Source organism: Macrotis lagotis, chromosome 1 (genome assembly GCF_037893015.1).
Source record: "Macrotis lagotis isolate mMagLag1 chromosome 1, bilby.v1.9.chrom.fasta, whole genome shotgun sequence".
Classification (NCBI taxonomy): domain Eukaryota; kingdom Metazoa; phylum Chordata; class Mammalia; order Peramelemorphia; family Peramelidae; genus Macrotis; species Macrotis lagotis.
Genome location: NC_133658.1, coordinates 159141683 through 159163002, shown reverse-complemented (window position 1 = coordinate 159163002; position 21320 = coordinate 159141683). Strand labels below are relative to the sequence as shown.

Sequence of the window (21320 nt, the reverse complement as noted above, 5' to 3'; positions counted from 1 at the left end):
TCATACATATTTATATCCCTGACTTATGCAGCAAATATATGTATAATATGTATATATTATATGTATATGTACTCATAATCCAGCTCTAGGATTTTTTCCAACTAATTATATATCAGAGTCTGGATGACAGGCATTATTTATCCATTTCATTTTTCCAGTGTGAATAGTTAGAGTAAACAATTTTAAATGATTATTAATCTCGATTTATGAGATGATAGTATATGAAGTAGGCAAGTCTTTCAGTCATGTGTATCACAGTTAATCTACATTTTTTCATACTCTGTGACTCTTATCTATGCCACATATCTCCTATGGGATGTCTACTAACATTTTTGGACAGTCTTTCTTTAGGTTTCCTGGATTTATGAATGTGCAAATGTTATTCATGGTTACTATTCCTCTTCACTTCTGAAAATTAAAATAGCATCCTAAGTGATTTTCCTGCTCCAGGTATTCTTCTCTTCCCTCTACCCTCCACAAAGTAGCCATATTTACACTTCTTTCTTTTCTTTTTTTTTTTTTTTTTGCAAGGCAAATGGGGGTTAAGTGGCTTGCCCAAGGCCACACAGCTAGGTAATTATTAAGTGTTTGAGGCCGGATTTGAACTCAGGTACTCCTGACTCCAAGGCTGGTGCTCTATCCACTGTGCCCCTTAGCTGCCCCCATATTTACATTTCTAAAGGATAAGTTTAACTGGGTCATTCCCCAGTTTAATAAGCTTCAGTGATTCTCTATTAATTTTGGGATAAAATACTAATTCTTCTATTTGGCACCTAAAACTTTTTAATATGACAGTGACCTACCTTTCTAGATGGATTTCCTGTCACTTTCCCTCATATGCTCTCTTTTTCAACCACACTACAAAGACCCATTTCCTATTTTCCAGGCATGATATTTTCCTTCCCTCTTCCAACTCTTAGAATCTCTAACTACATTCAAAGATTACCTCAAGATATCTTTCTTAATTCCCTCAATTAGTAACCCTATCCCTTCAAATTTGTTTTTTCAAAACAAAATTATTTTTTTAATCCATCTAGAAAAGATAGTTTTAAATATTCATTTTTTTGGTAAGGTTTTGAGTTCCACATTTTCCTCTTTCTTCCTTTCAACCCCCCCTCCCCTTGATAGCAAATAATCTGATATAGGGTATGCATGGATAAACATATTCCCATTATTAGTCATGCATAAAAGAAGATTCAGCATAAGGGAACCAAAAAACCATAAGAGAGGAAGAAAAATATAAAGCATAAAACAGTTTTGATGATTGATGATTTAAAATATAATTTTAGATCTGGTATGAATAGGCCACCTTCCTTTGCATTTTTTCCATTAATTTCCTTGATAATCTTGACCTCCAGATGAATTTGTTACTCTTCTTTTTTTGCTCTATAAAACAATTTTTGGTAGTTTGATTGGTGTAGCACTGAATAAGTAATCAAATTTAGGTAAATTTGTCATTTTTATTGTATTAGCTCAACCCACCCATGAGTAATTTGCATTTTTCTGATTGTTTAGATCTAATTGTATTTGTATGAAAAGTGTTTTATAATTGTTTTCATATAATTTCTGGGTTTGCCTCGGCAGGTAGATTCTCAAGTATTTCATGTTATCTACAGTTACTTTAAAATGGAATTTCTCTATCTCTTGCTGGTAAGATGATTTGTGTTTATTTTATATCCTGCAACTTTGCTAAAATTGCTTCAAGTAGTTTTTTAGTTGATTTTCTAGGATTCTAGTGAGAGTTTTGTTTCCTCATTACTTATTCCAATTCTTTTCATTTTTTGATTCTTTAAAGTTAACATTTCTAATGCAATATTGAATAATAGTGGTGATAATAGGCATTCTTGTTTTACTCCAATCTTATTGGGAGTGCTTCTAGCTTATTTCTATTACATGTAATGTTTGCTGATGGTTTTAGATAGATACTGCTATCATTTTAAGGAAAATATCATTTATTCCTTAGTTCTCTAATATCTTTAATAGGAATAAATGCTGTATTTTGTCAAAAACTTTTGTAGCTTCAATTGAGATAATCATATGATTTCTGTTAATTTAGTCAATTATGCTGATAGTTTTCTTAATATTATGCTATGCACTAGGGATTCAGAGACAAAATATGTAGTCCCTGCCCTTAAGAAGCCAACCTTGTATTTAAAGACTCATCATATACTCATATAAGTTTATATAAAATATACATATAAAATTGGGTACAGGACGTTCCAGTTACCTAAGGGAATTAGGAAATGCCTTTTATAGGTGGTGACATTTCAATTGATTATTGAATTAAACTAGTGATTCTGAGACACAGGTGAGGAGGGAAGATATTCTAAGCATAGAGAACTATCGCTACAGAGGCATTTTAGTGCCTTTGGACAGAAGAAATATTAGAGTGTGAGAAACAGCCAGAAAGAAGATTTGTCTGACCAAATAGAATGGGGAGTGGGGAGAGGAAGGGAGTCAAAATCAGACTGGAAAGTTAGGTTAAACACTAGTTGTGAAGGGCATTAAATATTAAACAAAGGAGCTTATATGAGATCCTGAATGTAATAGGGAGGTAATGCAATTTATTGGAAAAAAAAGTAAATGTCAGTATTTATTATCTCCCCCTAGAATTCACAGCTATCTCATAATCTTCTCTTCTCTATGGAAAAATCTAAGATCAGGAGAGTAGCATCACATTGGGAAAAGTTTGGAAAGCCTTAATGCAAAAAAGCTGGAAGCATGAGACAAGACCAGCTACTATTTCCTCTTAGATTGTTAATCTACATCCCTGTTTTCAGTTCAGAGTAGCCATTCTGGTCAGAAACTCCTCAAAAGTATATAAACCAGGAAAATCTCTCTCTCTCTCTCTCTCTCTCTCTCTCTCTCTCTCTCTCTCTCTCTCTCTCTCTCTCTCTCTCTCTCTCTCTCTCTCTCTCTCTCTTGTATAGATTTTGGAGACCAGCCCTGGGGAGAATCAGCTTCATGGTTTCCATGGAAGGATCCACTCTATGGATATACCCCAGTAATGCTCCCTTTAGCAGCCTGGTGCTTCAGACTTTTTAAACAGTTCTTTTCCTTTTCAGAGCCAGTCTTTCATTTGGGACACTAAAATCAGTTTTTTCTGTCTCTTGTACCAAACTTGCATCAGCTAATTTTTATTAATTAATTAATTTATTTATTTATTTACACATTACTAAAAGTCTTGTAAGAGTAAACATAACCCCCTCCCCCCACTAAAATAAAAATCTGAGAAGAAATAAAGTGAAAGAAATAGAAAAATAATGTGTTTCAATCTGTGTTCAGATGCCATTAGCTCTGTGTCTAGGGTGGATCATTGCACCAGCTAATTTAACACAAATACCAATAGTTATTATAGCACAGCAAGTAAAACTTCCATCCTGAAGTCAGGAAGATCTGAGTTCAAATATGAGATCAGACTCTTACTAGCCCAATGACCCTGGGCAAGTCACTTAATCTCTGCTTGAGTTTCCTCATCTGTAAAATGAGGATAATAATAACCCTTGACTCCCAGGGTTGTTGTGAGGATCAAAAGAACTGATAATTGTAAAATGCCTGGCACAAAATAGATTCCTTTATAAATGTTAACTGTTAAGTCAAGCTAACAAGAAATGGTTCTATCATTTCTGTGTTTTTTTTAAATATACAAGTTAATCATTTCTAATACTGGATTTAAAGTTTTACTGAAAATTTTTATTATCCAAACCTCTATTGAGGATTATTTTCATTTAGATGTGAAATCATGTCTGCAAACGATTTGTAGCTTCCCTGAGAGGTAAGGAAATCTAGGAGACAGAAGCATAAGTACTTGAGTACTTGAGAATGTGTTCTATATTCTACAGCCAAAACCAGATTCATGATTGTTTCAAAAACATGTTGTTGGTGCTTAGTTAAAGCTGGTCCCACCAGACTTCTGAGCCAACAGTTCATTCTCCAAAACTGTCAGCTACAGGGTGGTCCCTTTAAAATCAAACCCATAGAATGCAGTGAAATTTTCAAAACACCTGTGGTTGTTATTTAGAGAGGCAATAATATCTATTAATCAAATGCCCTGTGTTTGATAATATTAAGATATTATAGGATGGAAGGACACAAAGTCAATTGAAGGGAAAAGTTCGTTTACAAATCATCTTTATTGCTATTGATTGAAAGATGGTGGGGAAAAATATAATGATACAGCATTGTACTCTTAGAAAGAGTAAATAAGAATCATGAAAAGAATTAGATTAATTTATATAAAGAAAGGAGAACAGAATCAAAAGAATGATCTTTAGAGTCAAGCACCTATTATGTGCTAGGACTGACTCTAATAGTTCACATGTAAACTACACTTATATTTCTAACTAGTGAACTTAGATTAATTGCAAAAAAAAAGATTTCAGGGAAAATAGGAGAAATCTGTTGGTAGAGAAGTGAGGCCTTCTGAGTACAGAATATTGTATATACAAGCAGATAAATTCATTATCTGTTAGATTTTGCTTCCATTTTTCTTTGTTACAAGAGTGGATTCATTTGGAGAGGGTATCATGGGAAATGAGTTAATAATTAGACCTCCCATAAGAGGCACGCATATGTTCATATTTTAAAATTTTTATTTTATTTTTAATTTATGGAATAAAACAAGCATTTCCATGACAGAGATAATAAAAAGATGATTGTATATAAAACTACAAATCTACTATGTACTTGCTATTCTTTTTAAATATACAAGTTATAATGTAAATTTCTTTATTTTTCTTCCTTCTTCACCCTGTCTATCTGACCATCTATCTGTACATCTATCATCTATTTATCTGTCTACTGATCTACTTATATATTTACATATATATGAAATTCTGAACATGCTTCTATTTATCAATTCTTTCTTTGTATACAGATAGTGTTTTCCTCATATAACTTTTATAATTAATGGGTACATATAATAATAAAATAACCCAGTCATTCAAAATCATTCTTGAAAGAATATTGCTATTACTGCATACTATATTTTCTTGGTTCTGTTCATTTCACTCTTCATTATTTCATGCAGGTCTTTCCATATTTTAAGTATATCTATAATAAGAAGTGGGGAGTGTAAATTTTAAGAAGACTGGAAAGATAAGAAAGACTCAGTTTAAAAAGTACCAATGCACTAATTCACTAGTTCACTAGTACAATGCACTAGTTCAATGCACTAATTAAATACATTAAAAGTCAAATAGGATTTTATATGTGATCTTGCAACCAATAGGGAGTTAATAAAGTTAATGGAATGGGTCTGGGGAAAAGGGCAAAGACATAACCAGATTTGTATTTTAAGAAGATGAATTTGACTAAAGGTTAGAGATTGGAATGGAATGAATAGGGGCTTGAAGTATTATAATAGACAAAAGCATGATGTGATAAAGGTTTGTACCAGAGTAATTGTAGTAACAGAGGAAAGAAGGAGAAATATAGGAGAGATGATATAAAAGTAGAAATGGCAGCCAGTCTTGGAAATTGATTGCATATGGGAGAGGAGGGAAGAAAGAAAGTTAAAATTGACATGACAGCTAGGTTGCAATACTGGTAAATGAGTAGAATGATGTTATTCTGGACAATATTAGGGAAGTTAGGAAGAGGAAAAGGTTTGGGAAAATATGAGTTCCAGTTTGAACATGTTGAGCATAAGATGTCTATAGACCGTCCAATCCATGATGTATAGAAGGCAATTGTAGATTTGAGACTGGACCACAGAAGAGTTTTAGGACTAGACAAATGAATGTGACAATTACCTGCATAAAGATGACCATTGATTTCCATGGGAACTGAGATTATCATTATTATCATTATTATTATCAATAAATACTTATTAAGAGTAAACCAGAGGGGTGGCTAGGTGGCGCAGTGGATAGAGCACCAGCCCTGGAGTCAGGAGTACCAGAGTTCAAATCCGGCCTTAGACACTTAATAATTACCTAGCTGTGTGGCCTTGGGCAAGCCACTTAAACCCATTGCCTTGCAAAAAAAAAAAAAAAAAACCTAAAATAAATTTTTAAAAAAGAATCTACCATGTAACAAGCACTGTCTTAACTGGTAAGTATAGTTACTCTTTAAGTAAATTTTTACTTTTTGAAACTGACATTTATAGAGAGTTTAAAGGTTTATCCAGTACTCTCTTTACAATAATCCCACTTAGTATGAAGTATAAATATTATTATATCCTTTAGAAAGATGTGAGAACTAATGCTTAGTGTGGTTGCCTGGCTAGTCACAATTGGTAAGAAATATTAGAACCAGAATTCATACTCAAGCCTTCAGATTCACTCCCTACCCCTAAACCTCCTTGATTCCTTTCTCAGAAGCTAGAATATTTGGTTTTCCAGACCACAAAAGATTAGAAATAGCAAATTAGATGCAGTTGGTAAGGGGTGGGGGGGGGCTGTTAAAGGCCTTCATCACACAACTGCAAAATTTGACATCAAGGGAAGATACCATAAAACTATAAAATGCAGACCTAAGAACTAAAGGTCAACTCTCTAGGGCCAGTCATCAAATTAGCAAATGGACCATAGAACTTCATTGTTCCTGAGGAATTTACTATTTTCTGGCCCAGAACATGACCATGGCACCTCAAGAAAAAGTTGTGTTTCATCTTCTCTACCTAAGTAGGCTGAGAATTTTCCAGAAAAAAACTCATCAAAAAATGGTCAAAACAAATAAAATTTGGTGATTAAAGGGATCTTTTAATCAGTTGGAAAATTCATTAAGTGAAACACCTTGCTGTCTAATTATATTGATTAAAGGTGAAGCAAATATGCTTGAAGAAAAGAGAAGGCAATTTTCTGAAAAAAAAATTAATGCTCATGGTATTTGTTTTTTTTTTCTGAAGGAGAGAATTAGCTTTTTTGGTTAAGTGTCACTTTGGGGAAAGAAACACAGGATGAAAAACAGCTTTGTGGGTTTCAAGAACTTGGTTTCAAGTCCTGATTCTGACCCTTATTAGTTGTGTGACTTTAGTAAGTCACTTTTCATCCTTGAGCTTCAGTTTCTCCAGGTAAAATAGGACTTATAATATTTCTATTACTTATCTCTCATGTTTCTTGAAGACCAACTGAGATAAATCATCATCCAACCAGGAAATACTATCAAAATATTATTTTTCTTTAAGATTATTAGAAAGACATGAAAAATGTGAAATTCAAAAGGCAAAACTGAGTGGAAACAGGAGAACAAGGTAAAGAATGAGTCAATAAATGGCCAGCTAAGATAAACTGGAGAAAGAGCAATCAACAACTTTAGTGTCCAGTTTATACCCCTGAGATGGTGGTTACAGGTTGAGATTCAAATCCATGTACAGGAAGTGGAAAATTTTAAATTAAGAACAAATGAAGGTAAAAAAATTAAAATAAAAATATTCCTGATCCCTCCAACTGCCAGTGAACTTCATTCAGACTACATGTATTTGAACTATTTGTGTATTTATTTTTATTTATGCTGATACATATATGTGTGTGTGACATTTCATATATGTGTGGCTATTTCTCTCCCCTATTAATATAAAATGCTTAGAAGTAGGAATTGTTTTACTCCTTATTCTATTTCCACTATCTACCATAGTGCCTGGCATATTGTAGATGTTTAATAAATGTTGTTTCATTGATTGAAAAAAATTCATCTTTCCATCAGAAAATATATTAAGACATCTAGGGAAAATGATTCTATTTTTACCCATTGATACAAATTTTCTCATCCCTCTCCCACCATTTTCTATCTGGCACAATCCTGATATCATTAACACCTTCTTACCTTGCATCCTTCTTGGCCATAGTTTCATTCAGGGAACTGAGCTGTCCTAAGTAATTCTCAGAATTACTTCTTTCCAGTTTCCTGTACTGGTTTTCAATCAATTCACAAGGTACCTTTAAAAATGGCACTCACCAAACTCGGGATTTATGGCTTTCCACAAAACCCATTTACAAATTGTTCCAACAGGCACTTATCCTTAACGTCGGCCAGGCAACAGCAGTTTGGGGGGTGGGGGAACATAATTGACTGAACATCAACCTGGATTCACGGACATAAATTAAACCTGTTTGGGGATATAGAATCCACTCTGGCCAACTGTATTGCCCAACAGCATTCTTGGGTAATGTAGATTTGTCTCCACTGGCAATGAAAATGAGGAATCACTTTCAATATTTCAAACTGAGTGTTAATCCCTTCAGTCCTGATTTTGAGAACTAGTCTTCTGTCTGGTTTGTGCCCTTGCATTAACTTTGAAAGCTGAAGCTATTATCCAGATATTCAGATCAGAATGGCAAAAGCCCAAGTGAAATTGGTTCTGATACTAATGAGTGAAACATTTTCACTAATTACTACCCTGTTCAGTTGCAAGAAATCCAATTTTAATATCTCAAAAGATTTTTTTCTTATAAACTTCTATATATTCGATCAGTCAAAAGCATGTCATGAAATGCAATAAGGAAGATCATTAGATATGAGACTTTAGGGAGCAGATCATATATTGAAACTAAATTTCAGTGCAGAAAATTGAAAACTGTCAGTTTGGATTTTCAATGCTAAAATAAAATAGTCACCCCAATTTCCACCCTTATCAGACTAAATGTATTGTTATATTCTCAAATAGCTTTTTTAAAAAACTGGATCTGTGAAGAGCTCATTCTTTATCATCTATTGAGGTATTTTCCACTTTAATGAACTATCTATGACAACCCAGGCTGTATTTGAGTTTTAATGAAAAGAGCTCTTTGGCTAAGAGTTGAGAGACTTGGATTCTAGTCCCAACTTTGTCTTTAATTAGCTGTGTGCCTTTGAGCAAATCACTGCAACTCTCTGAGCCTCATTGTAAAATTAGTGAGTTAGGTTATGATGGCCTTGAAGTTCCCTTCCAAAAGTAAAATTCTGAGACCTCTAAGACCATCTCTTCCTCCTGTCCAGTCAAACCCTGGACTCTTAGCTTTATATTAAAACAGGGTGGGAGGATGGGGTAGAGGGAGTGGGGGTGGGGGGATAGGGAAGCTTTTGAGTGTAGTAGAGGGACTGGGCCTGATGACAGAAAAACTCATCTTCTTGATTTCAAATCTGACCAGAAACTTAATTGTGTGAACCTGGGAAAGTCACTTCCCTATTTGTCTCAGTTTCCTCATCTGTAAAATGAACTGAGGATAGAAATGAGCTGGGGAAGGAAATGGCAAACCACTCCAGTATCTTTGCCAAGAAAACTCCAAATGGGGTCACGGAGGGTTAGACAAGACTTAAATGACACAACAACAAATCATAAATGATTGTGAGTCCTGGCTAAATTTATATCCTGGTTGCTATCCAAAAGCAAATATAAATGACTTAGGACCTGGCTGTTGTTTGGCATTATCTTTTGTCTCTCTTCTCCTGCAGCACAGATAATTGTGAGCAAACTACATAGAACATTTGAAACTTTAATGTATTATATAAGACATATAATGAAATTTACATATGATCTGAAATTATAATGTTGTAAGGTTAAACTGAGGGAAAAGAAAGGGGATCGCTTTCTATTGAAAATTGATGTTCTTCAAGTAAAGACTTTCCAGCAGTAAGCAATCAGACTTTTGGAGCTGGCGTCTGGGTAGGCGGTTCCCTTTAGACAAACTAGAAAACAGAAGGATTGGCTGAAACCTGTCATTATTATCCTACTATGAGATGTGCTACGTGAGCTTAGTATGTAAGCCCAACACCAATAATTAGCATTGGGAAATCATGCCACTCTAGCCTCCGAATGGACTTTTTGTATGCTCACATGTGGATAAGTATGTAAATGTTGCTCTGGGAGTTTGAATTTCAGATTAAAAAAATAAAGCTGTGACATGTAGACTTAGGAAAGATCTAGGGGAAAAAATACTGAGTCCTCCTCTTTTTCTCCACTCCTTTCCTTCCCCCTCCTCATGATTTCTTAATCTGAATGGGAAAAAAATTAGGGCAGACAATTTCAGGTAAAAATAATTTCCCTATTGAGGAAATCTACCTGGGAAGCAAGAGGGAAGGGAGCATTACCAGTAACTGAATTGCAGCCTCCTCAATACTTTAGCAACCTGTAATTTAGTAAATGTAGTCTGTCCCTCCACTGATAGAGATGTCAACATCTCTCCAGTTTTGTCTTTGAGAATTGCAAATTGTGAGCAAAATATTCGTCACTTTGGATGAACCTTGGTCAGTAAGACTAGAGTTAGTTGATGACCCTGTGCTTAAAGCCTTTTAGATTTGATGTCTTCAGGAACCTATGCTGTGATGGGGGTGGGGGGAGCTTTTATCTTTCCATCTCTTTCTTTTTCATCATCTCAAGAGGCAAAGTCTATCTCTTCCTTTCCAATTCTAGTCAGATTAGGATCTGAGGAGTCACTTAGCCAAGAAGCATCCTCTTCCCTTTCCCAAAAACCTTTCCTTTCTGCCTCTGTCTTTCAAATAAAGTAAATTAGTAGGGTAGGTAAACAAAAGGGTTAAAAAGGAAACAGTCCTGCCACAACTTCTCAAAGTTAATCTACAAAGTAGAAAGTCAGCTATTGAACTTTAAAATAGAAACAGATGAATGCAAGGTCTCACTATTTTTTTCCCTTCTCTCTCCTTCCCAATCTTCATTATTGTCATTTTCAGAAGGTTCTTACCTATGGGATAGCAAAAGTAAGCTAACAGACTTGGTGACTTTTCTCTGGAACCATGGGAATTGTTAGATAATGCCACTTGGACCAAAAAAAAAAACCATTGAGAGACAATTGAACATTGATGGAAATTGCATGGAAAAAGTGAACATAAAATTCACACTATAGAAAAGTGAATTCTAGATGCTTTTGGTGTTGTTACTTAGTCATATCTGACTCTGGTGATGCTATTTGAGTTTTTTCTTGACAGAAATATTGGAGCAGTTTACAATTTCCTTATCTCTAGGATCATTTTAAGATGAATAAATTGAGGCAAACAGGATTAAGTAACTAGTCTAGGGTCACGTAGTTTCTAAGTGTCTGAGGCCAGATTTGACCTCAGGATGAATCTTCCTGATTCTAGTCTATCTACTGCACCACCTATCCATTCTAGGTACTCTGTCATAAAGATTTTTCTGATTCCATTAACTATAACTGCACCCTGTTCCCTACACTTGAATCTCTCATTTATATGTTTCATTATGCAAGTGATCATATTTAAGTTGTATAGTTATCCCTTTCACTTTATGACTTTCCCTGCCATGGTTTCAATATATCCTGGGTTAGCATAAGAAGAGAAGGCCTGAATATTTTCTGGGTAGAGGTTTGACAATCAGAATGGTATTAGGAATTGGAAAGGAAGAGATAGATTTTGCCTATTGAGATGATGAAAAAGAAAGAGATGAAAAGATAAAGTTTACATGCCTGAATTAATGGGAAGGTGATAATGCCATCAACAGGAAGAGAAATTGAGAAAAGGTTAGAAGCAGAAATAATAAGATTATTCCACATTTTACATTTTAAATTGATTTAGTTTGAGGTGCTGATAGGGTATACAGTAAAACTATATAAGAGGTAGTTGGAGATAGGAACCGGAACTTTAGGGCAAGTTCATAGCTTTGTGAGTATGGTAGAGCAGGAATTGACTTGGGCAATATGATTTAGGAAGACGACAAATACAGCTCATCCCGCACGAGCCAATAAGGAATTTCTTTAAGGGAGATGACCTCTGGTACAGGCTTTCAGGTAAATTACTTGCTAGGGAAAGGTACTCCTTGAAAGTATATAAGTATGTACTCTTTATCAGCTTTTCAACCCCAGTTCCGTTTTAGACAACCTCTTACTTAGGATCACTGAACATATCTTCTAACAGAGGAACTTGAAGACCTTAAGAAACGATGCTCACTCTACATTCTTATTCTTTTTTTGTGTCATGGGTCTTTGACTCCCGGATTATTTTTTTAACTAGGTAGAAGAAACCATTCTTTGCCACATCTCTTACCTTGCTTTGATCCCTGAATGGTCATTGCCTAAGACATGCTGACACCTGGGAAAGACCTTAGTTAAAAGGCCAAGGTCTTCCACAGCATCCAGAACCATCTCCAGTTTTCCTGATCTACATCTTGTCACAGAATCTAGATGGCTCAGACAAGAAAGAGAGACTGGTGATTTGACACAACTCTGCCTCACTTAAATACACTTCACCTGCAGGTCATGATGTCTCTGATATCACCTCTCTGATGTCAAGGTCTCTTGGAGAATGAGGCACAAACAACAATTACCTTTGATATACAAACCCACATCCCAGTAAAGGCATCTTGTATGTTTGGGAGTCTTAGAGGTTGTGGGATCAGTATTCACTAACTTTTTCCTTGTAAGTCATTATTTTTCACTCATACCTTTTAAGAATTTTACTACCACTATGATATTGGGTAAGTCCCTTCTGTTTCCTGGGTCTCAATTAGCTCAGCAGTAAAATGAAGGAAATGAACTAGAAGGATGACAATCCCATGATCCTAAAGATGGTAGATTCTTCAGTAGGAACAATGGTTAATCAAGACTATGATCTATTCTGATATCTATAAAGAGCATCTATCTTGCCACATCAGAAGGCATTAGGAATACTTTAGAAATTATTCTGAACACAAAACAGCTGCAGGTCTCTAAGATAGTGTCAAATTGTCCTTATTTTTAAATGAAAACAAAACAAAACAAAAAGTTTTCATCCACAGAATGAACCTATTAAGTCACCATTCTCAGTTTTCAAAATGGATGAGGATTTAGGTCCAACAAGGGAGATTTATTGGGCAGTGGAATTTGTCTTTCCTATTTAAATGAATAGCTAGATCATTTGCCTCAGTGCTCATAAAAGCCAAGGCCAAGCCCCGTGCTCGTAGTATCTTTTTTTTCTTTTTGAAAAATCTGTAGAACATATTATACCCTCTGTTTTTTATTATGAATTAAATCATTTGGTACTAGCAGTATTCTGGCCCATGGAGAATTGCAAACTGTAAATCTCAAGACTGTATGCTTGCCAGTTCCAACCAATCTCTCCTAGCTTACTCTGTCTCTCCCTCTCTAGGGCTGTATTGAAGAGAGAAACTTTTGGTGTTTCATAATGAAGTATACCCTATGGAGATCTTTTATACTGGCATGTCTATAGTCCTTCAAAGACAAGGTAAAAATAGTCCTGTAAATCCCACAAGCTTACTAAAAAGGGACATATCAGAGAATGCCCAGTATAATATATATGTTACAAAGTCATTGGTGTTGGGAAGTTTCCATAATTGCTTTCAGTAGTGACTAAAAATAGACTCATGGACAATGTCATAAATACATATACATATGTGTGTGTGTATGTATCACTTGAGTCATGCCAAAAATCATTAAAGGAGATCATAGACCTCAGTTTCTCCTTTCTCTTCCTCATTTCTGCTTAGATCAACTGCTGAAGCAAGCTAAAAAGTAGGGAAAGAAAAAAATAACAAAGCCAATTTCAACCAAGAATAATGATTTTCTGATGTGACCATGTACAATATTCACTTTGCAGCACAGTGACCTAGGAATGAAGGCAATCAAGACATGTCATTTAAGTCATCCTGGCTCCATGAAAAAAACAGTACTTTGATCATTCCAATCTTATCTGCAGGTAAGGAGAGTTCATTGTTTGCCTTTGAATTTATTCTCATCAGAATGTTCATTCTCTCAGACATATATTGTACATTTCCTGGGTGTAGGACCCCTACACTAAATTTTTATGCTTCATCCTCCTATGAAGTAGACCATGGATTCTTAAAAATTGTATCAGTAAAGCATAAGCTATCATAGGTCCTACGAAGATGGAAAAGCTTTGAACATGGGCTTGATGAATTCAATTGTGTTTGTCATCCAAGGCCTAGCTTAGTGAAATCTAAAGAGACTTAAACATGAAGACATGGAGCATTGGGTGATGACTTTGGGTAGCTTTTGGTATTGTTTTTTGCTTAGTTTTGTTTTTTTAGGTATAGAAAATCTTGAACATTGTCTATTAAGGAGGTTTGGGTGGCTGTGATTTCTATAAAATATTCTATCAATCAGGATTTAGCAAGTACTTATTTTGTGACAGGCATTGTTTTAAGAGTTAGACATATAAAGACAAAAATTAAACTGCCCCTGAACTCAAGAACTTACAATCTAATATGGATAGGGGTGGAATAGTATGCACTTAAGACCTGAAATTGAACTTGTCATTTCATTGGGGTAAGAAATGTCCAGATACTGGATCTCTCTACCAACAGAGGTCAACATCTTCTTGGCACCTTAGCATCTTTCACCTGATGCAGGTACTCATTACCTCATACTTGGACTTTTCCAATAGATGTTGGTATCTCTCCCTCAATCTCTCACCACTCCAATCTATCTTCTCCTTAGCTGCCAAAGTGATTTTACTAAAGGTTGTGGGTCTTGCATGTCTCACAGCCTTTGGTGGATTATTAATTACAATAAATTTCAGTGACTCTCTATAATCTTCAGAATCAAATATCAAATATCCATTGTTCTTACACTTTACTTCTCTTCAAGTAACTGTACTTTGCTGACTCTGACCTTCCTGATATTTTTTTACTCTCTATTCTGTTTTCTTCCTTTTCAATGGTTTTTCCCTCATCCCTTGAGTGTTCTTTTCTCATTTTCTGGCTTCTTGCAAGACTCAGTTCACATCTAACCTAACAAATTATACCTTCTACTTCACCTTCTACATTCTTTTTTCTTCCCCCACAAGTGCCTTCCACCAAAGAGTGCCCTTCATTTAGATGAAGACACACACACACACACACACACACACACACACACACACACACACAAAACACACAAAGATTGAGAGATCCTTACATTTTAGGGATATGTTTTATCCATTATAATCTGAACTTCTTGAGAATGTTGTTTATGTTCAGTCACTTTTCAGTTGTAGCCAACCCTTTGTGACCTCATTTGGAGTTTTTTTGGGTAAAATTCCTGGAGTGGTTTTCCTTCTCTAATTTATTCTGCTGAGTGAGGAAACTGAGGCAAATGGAGTTAAGCTGTGCTCAGATTCTGAAGCCATATTTGAATTCAGGAAGATGAGTCTTCCTGACTCCAGGTCCAGCACTATATCTACTTTAGCACTTAGCTACCCAGTTGTTGAAAGTAGGAACCATGCTTTTGCTCCTTCCTTAACTATCTCCACTCATCATAGAGATTATCATGGAGTTCACACTTAATACATATTTGTTGAATGACGGATTGGAAGGTTTGTGGAAAGACTAGAAGGTTTGGAGCAGCCATTATGGAGATGGGACCAAAGAATTGTTTAGGAGGATTAATAAGATGTCCTTCTGAGTGTCTTATTCAAATTCAGTATCAATCACAGTTGCTTTATAATGGTTCAGTTTGAATCCAGTTCAAGATCACTACAAAAGTAAGTGGAATGGATACAATCAGCACAGCTATATGACTTCATTCAGTTGCACTGAGCAGAATGTTAGCTTGGGGTGGATGAAGCAGAGTGCAGTGTATCCCCAAGATTGGAACTTGAAAGCAGAAGTAGCAATAGCAAGGAATTCAAGAGAATCAGTTAATTTAAAGATGAACTGATTTACTAAGGAGTTGAGATTGAAAATGGAGGACATTATATCCAGAGGAGGAATGATATCCTAGTAAAGTAGTAATAACATCGACCACTTATATAATACCTACCATGAGCCAGGTACATTGATAAACACTTTACAAATATATCATTTGAGTTTCACAACAAACCTGAGAGATAGAAGTTAAATAATGAAGAATGGAGGGAGTGTAGTCCTGTTGAGGACAAAGACCAGATTAAAGAAGAATAAAGCATAGCAAAAGATTATATAATAACAAATTCTGATCAGATAAAGGAATTTCAGTTATTAATCAGGAAAACGAAATAGTTTGGGGAAATGTCAAGATCAAATGGATAACTGTGGTGGAACTAGTACTCGAAAGGATGATGAAAGCTGGAGATGGAGCTTTGGAAAGGAGGGGGTGAGAGCTCCAGATCTTAGTCATAGAAGTATAAAAGGAAAAAAATTGGGGCAGCTAGGTGGTACAGTGGATAGAGCACCAGCCCTGGAGTCAGGAGTACCTGAGTTCAAATCCAGCCTCAGACACTCAATAATTACCTAGCTGTGTGGCCTTGGGCAAGCCACTTAACCCCATTGCCTTGCAAAAAAACTAAAAAAAAAAAAGGAAAAAAGGGAAAACATCTAAAATGGATGTAAATAATGGAATATCCATTTCAATGAAATTGGCTTAACACAGTATAATGTGCATAATAGGCACTTATTAAATATTTGTTGATTGATGTGTCAGTATTTGTATGGCATACTCTTTATACTTGGAATGTTGTTCAGTATTATCTGATTTTTGTGATCCCATTTGGGGATTTCTTGTCAAAAAGTGGTTTGGCTTTCCTTCTCCAGTTCACTTTACAGATGGGGAACTGAGGTAAACAAGGTTAAGTGACTTATGCAGGGTCAACTAGTGTCTAAGGCTGGATTTGAACTCTTGAATATGAGTCTTCCTGATTCCAAATCCAGTGCTCTAAACTATGTGTTACCAGGCTCCTCTCCCTTCTGGAAATATGGAAATTTAAAAGTCTATCCTGGATAGTCCATTTCTGGAGCATTTATTTTCTATTCCCCATGTTTAATGAAGAATATGTAAAGGTTGGAGAAAATCCCTAGAAGGTCAGTAAGATGATAAAAAAAAAATCTCTAACTGTATATGAGAATTGGTTGAAGAAATTAGGAATGTTTAGAGAAAAGAAGGTTTGGGGTGGGGGGAGGAACTGTCTTAAAGTATTTGAAAATATCGAAAGAAGAGAGAGAATTAAACTTGTTCTCCTTAACCCTGGGTAGCAGAGCTAGAAGCAATGGATGGAAGTTGCAAAGAGTCAAATGTTGGCCTGCCAAAACCCAAAACCATCTAATAGTGAGTGATATCCATCCAGAAATAGAATGGGAGGCCTCAGGAGATCACCCTTCATTGGAGATCTTCAGGCAAGGACTTGATTACCTGCAATGAATGCTATGGAAAGAATTCTTTTTCAGGTAAAAATAGTAAAATAGCATGGTTCTAGAGACAGCAGGGTTCTCAGAAATTACCTAGTTCAAACCACATGTTTTATAGAGAAGGAGAAAATTGAAACACATGGAGATTAAGTGACTTTTCTAAGATCACACAGTTTCAATATCAAAGGCATGATTTAAAACTAGCTCCTATCACTTACCAAGTCAGTATTCAAGTTACCATACAAGCTTTGAATTAGATGAATACTGAAGTCTTTTTTAACTCTGAAATTCTTTAATGTTTTGAAAAGATGTCAACCCCTCCCCTTCAATGGTTACATCCTTATTAGAGATTAGTTGGAGATTTATATATAAGGGTGGGGTTTCTATCTTCTATCTTCTATGTAATTTCAGAAGGTATAGACATCTGAATTAAACTAATCAATCAATATAATATAAATTAAAAGAGAATAACATCTTACTGATTTTAAAAGAACCATAAAAGCTTTGGATCATTGAATGAAAGTAGAACACTTTCAAGAAGTTGATTTCAAGGAATCAAGAAGAAAATATGTGATGGACTGAAAGAATCAGATACTGTAATGAAACTAAGTCTCTTCATATTGCATAATCCAGTCCCAAGTCAATTGAGAGGTAGTTGAATGTCTTAAGGAAAGATTCTCAATAGGGAATTGACCTGGAGTAGGGTGGAGAGAGAAGAAATAAGTTTCTCTCTCTACCACCACTTGCTCCATTAACTATGTGATGATCTTGTGAACTTCAAACGATTAGAAGTTCTGGAATTCTCATTGGTAGCAGTGTCCACCAGAGCTAGAAGGAGCAGTGACAGGAAACAGTGTCTGCATTAGGAACTTGACATACTGAGTCAAAATAGACCTATCAAGGAAAAGCATTTTCAAGATTCTATAAGGGCTCTAATTCTCAGAGCTCATCAGGGAGCTAGCTCTAAGGGAAATATAATGAAGACCTTGAGGGAAATAAAAAAGAATTTTCAGTTAAAAGAACTTACAGGTATACCCTTATGCCATATCTGCTCTTTAAATCTGAGTCCACACTTACCAGTGTGTGCAAGGAGAAATCAATTAATCATTAAACATTTATTAAGTGCCTACTGGGTTCCCACTGTGCTAAATTCTGGACATGTAAGAAGAGACAAAAGATAATTCCTGCCCTCAAGGAACTTGCATCCTAATAGGAGAGACAAATTTGCAAACAAATATATACAAAGCAAACTACATACATTGATAAAAAGGAAATAATTAGCAGAGAGAAGGCAGAAGAATTAAAAGTTGGGGAAGACAGAATTTTACTTGAGACATTTTTTTTGCAAGGCCACTGGAGTTAAATCACTTGCCCAAGGTCACACAGCTAAGTCACTATTAAGTGTCTGAGACCAGATTTGAACTCAGGTGCTCCTGACCCCAGGGCCGTGCTCTATTCACTGAGCCACCTAGCTGCCCCTTAGTTAAGACTTCAAGAAAGCCAAGGAAATGAGGAGTCTGAGAGGTGGAGGAAAAGAACATTCCAATCATGGGAGGATAGCCTGAGAAAAATGTCCAGAACTGAAAAATGGAGTGTCTTGTTTGTGGACCAACCAAGAGGTCAACATCACTGGATAAAAGATTAAAGGGGAAGTCTTTGCTAAAACTGTTTGTAAGTATCTTTCTAAAAGCAAATTAAGTCTGACTGATAATTAATAGTGCTATCCCTAGAACACTGAATAGAAGTAGTATACTATCTTCTGGACATTGATTTGTCAGTACAAATGGAAATTAGGAAGATAGCCCCAGAGAGGTTGCTAAATTTTTACATAGATAACAATTCAAAATAGGATATATTATGTAGCAAATGAGTAGAAACAATAATAACCCTTATAAAACTTCAATAGTTTATCTAATTATCAAGAGTAGATACCAAGAACAACTTGACAAATGAGTTAAGACTTGAGCCAAAGTCTTGCAGAAAGAAGACAAGAATAAGATTTAGATAAACAGAAAGGTGTGGAAAGGAAATTTTAGACAGAAGGAGTTCTGTGAACAAATAGTTCAAACCAATGGTCCAAAAGCAAATAACATGTTTAGCTACCACTTTTGACTGAACTGAAGAGTCCTATCACTGAAGAGTTAGTGATAAGATTGTAGAACTAGATTTGATTCAGATTTTGGAGAACGGGCCTTGAACACCAAACTAAAATTGTAGAACTGCATTTTTTTTTAATGTTTTTCTGTAGGTTATAGAGAGTCATGAATAGCTTTTCAATGGGATCTACACATTTTTAAATTTTCTTTCTTGCTTGAATATCTTCTGCTACAATTTAAAATCAGTTTTCCTTGTTTAATCTTCAGTGAAAAGTAAAGATGAGCTAATCACTATCCTTTATAAGGGATATTGTCATGACCTTGAAAAGTGTTATTAAACCATTCTACTCCTCTTGTGACAAATAATTCCAGTTCTCTTATAGGCGCCATTATCAACCCTTTTCATAATTACTGATTTTTTTCTATATACTCTGACAATAACAATAGCTCCTACTTCTATACTAGGATATAACTTAAAAACTTTACAATAATTGTAGCTACAAATGCCTTTCTATGTCTGGTTTTCACAGTAACCTCATGAGGCAAGTAGTGCAAATTGTATTATCCTCATTTTACAGAGGAGTATGCTAGGAAGAACTTTAGATTTGGGGAAAGAAGACCTGGGTTCCAGTAATGCCATTAACACTTAGTAGTTCTATAAGGTTGTGTTTTCTCTCTGGACCTCCATTTCCTAATCTGTAAATAATGAAATGACAGGTTACACCAATTAACTTCTTAGGCCCTTTCCAGTTTTTGACATTCTGGGATTCCTTTACTTGCCTGAGATAACGTATGATAGTAGTATACTGGCTAAGACTTGAAGAGAGAAAGATCTGTATTTGAATCCTATTTGTGATACTTCCTTGCTATATTACTGCCCGAAGTATGGTCTCTGAGTCATGGCATCATATTGTTTTGGTTTCTGTACCCTCAGCATCTGCCATAATGCCTTATGTACAGCAAGCATTTAATAAATGATGAGAAACCATTAGGTGATAGATCATTCAACTTAGTTAGAAAGACCTGAGTTCAGATCTTAACTAAAACTTTTACTAGCTGAATGACCCTGAAAAAGTTACTTAGCCTCTATTTTCTTTAATTTCCTAATCTATAAAATAGGATGAATAATATCCATCTCTCAGGGTTTTTGTGAAGATGTAATGAGATAACAATTGTAAAGTACTCTGCACACTCTAGTGTTTAATAGCTTTATAAAACGGTGACTTGGCACTAGTGAAGAAAACAATTTCTCAGAGAGTTTGGTTTTCCTCATCTGTGAAATGGGGATAACAGTACCTTCCTCATATGGCCATTGTAGGACTTAAATGGAGGTATATATGTGTATATATGTGTGTGTGTGTGTGTGTGTGTGTGTATATATATATATATATATATATATATATATATATATATATACACTCAAATATATCCTCATACACACATGCATAAACTTTAAAATATAAATACATGCGTACACATATGCATGTGTATGTATGTAGAACACACATGAACATATTATATGTATGTATATACACACATATAAAATCTGTATGTATGTATTTATTTATTTACACTTTGCAAACCTTCAAGTATCATGGTTAGTATCACAGTCAGCTATCATTTTTCTACTGAGAGAGAGATCTGGAACTCAGACAGTTCTTCAGACTCCCAAGTCCTGAGTAATTTCATATACTAGCAGTGCAGTGGTTGGAATGCAGGGCCTGAAGTCAGGAAATCTCATCTTCTTGAGTTCAAATTTGACCTCAGGTACTTACAGGCAGTATAATCCTGGTCAAGCCACTGAACTTTGTTTGCCTCAGTTTCCTCATCAGTAAAATGAACTGTGGAAGGAAATGGCAAACCACTCCAGTTTCTTTGCCTTAAAAAAAAAAAACCAAAATGGGATCATAAGGAGTCAGACACAACTGAAAATGACTGAATAATAACAGTATATTGCCTCTCAGTATAATACAGAACTATCAATTTAGTGGCTCTTTTCCTACTGTGCTTATAATCATATAGTCCTGGATTACAAGAGTAAACACCAAGGGTTCTCATTTATTATTATCCATTTGAAGACTCAAGTGTTTGGGCCCAATCTAAATGTCTGATACCACATGATTCAGTGACTTTTGATCTCTTTTATGTAATTTACTGAAAAGACATCAATATTTTAACAAGACAAGGTAGAGCTTCACCTACTTTCAGGAACATGAGATTGAACTAATATCCTAGTGCGT

General features: G+C 35.3%; 1 long non-coding RNA gene across 38 annotated transcripts in view; it reads left to right on the top strand.

Annotated features, from left to right (window-relative positions):
• Nucleotides 1-21320, top strand: part of LOC141504332 (uncharacterized) — a 1263877-nt gene that overhangs the window by 791224 nt on the left and 451333 nt on the right. For all 38 annotated transcript variants that reach the window (XR_012473290.1, XR_012473291.1, XR_012473318.1 and 35 more), the window contains 3 exons: nucleotides 1585-1650; nucleotides 13015-13110; nucleotides 13483-13581. This is a non-coding gene — a long non-coding RNA (uncharacterized LOC141504332). The remainder of the gene's footprint in view (nucleotides 1-1584; nucleotides 1651-13014; nucleotides 13111-13482; nucleotides 13582-21320) is intronic.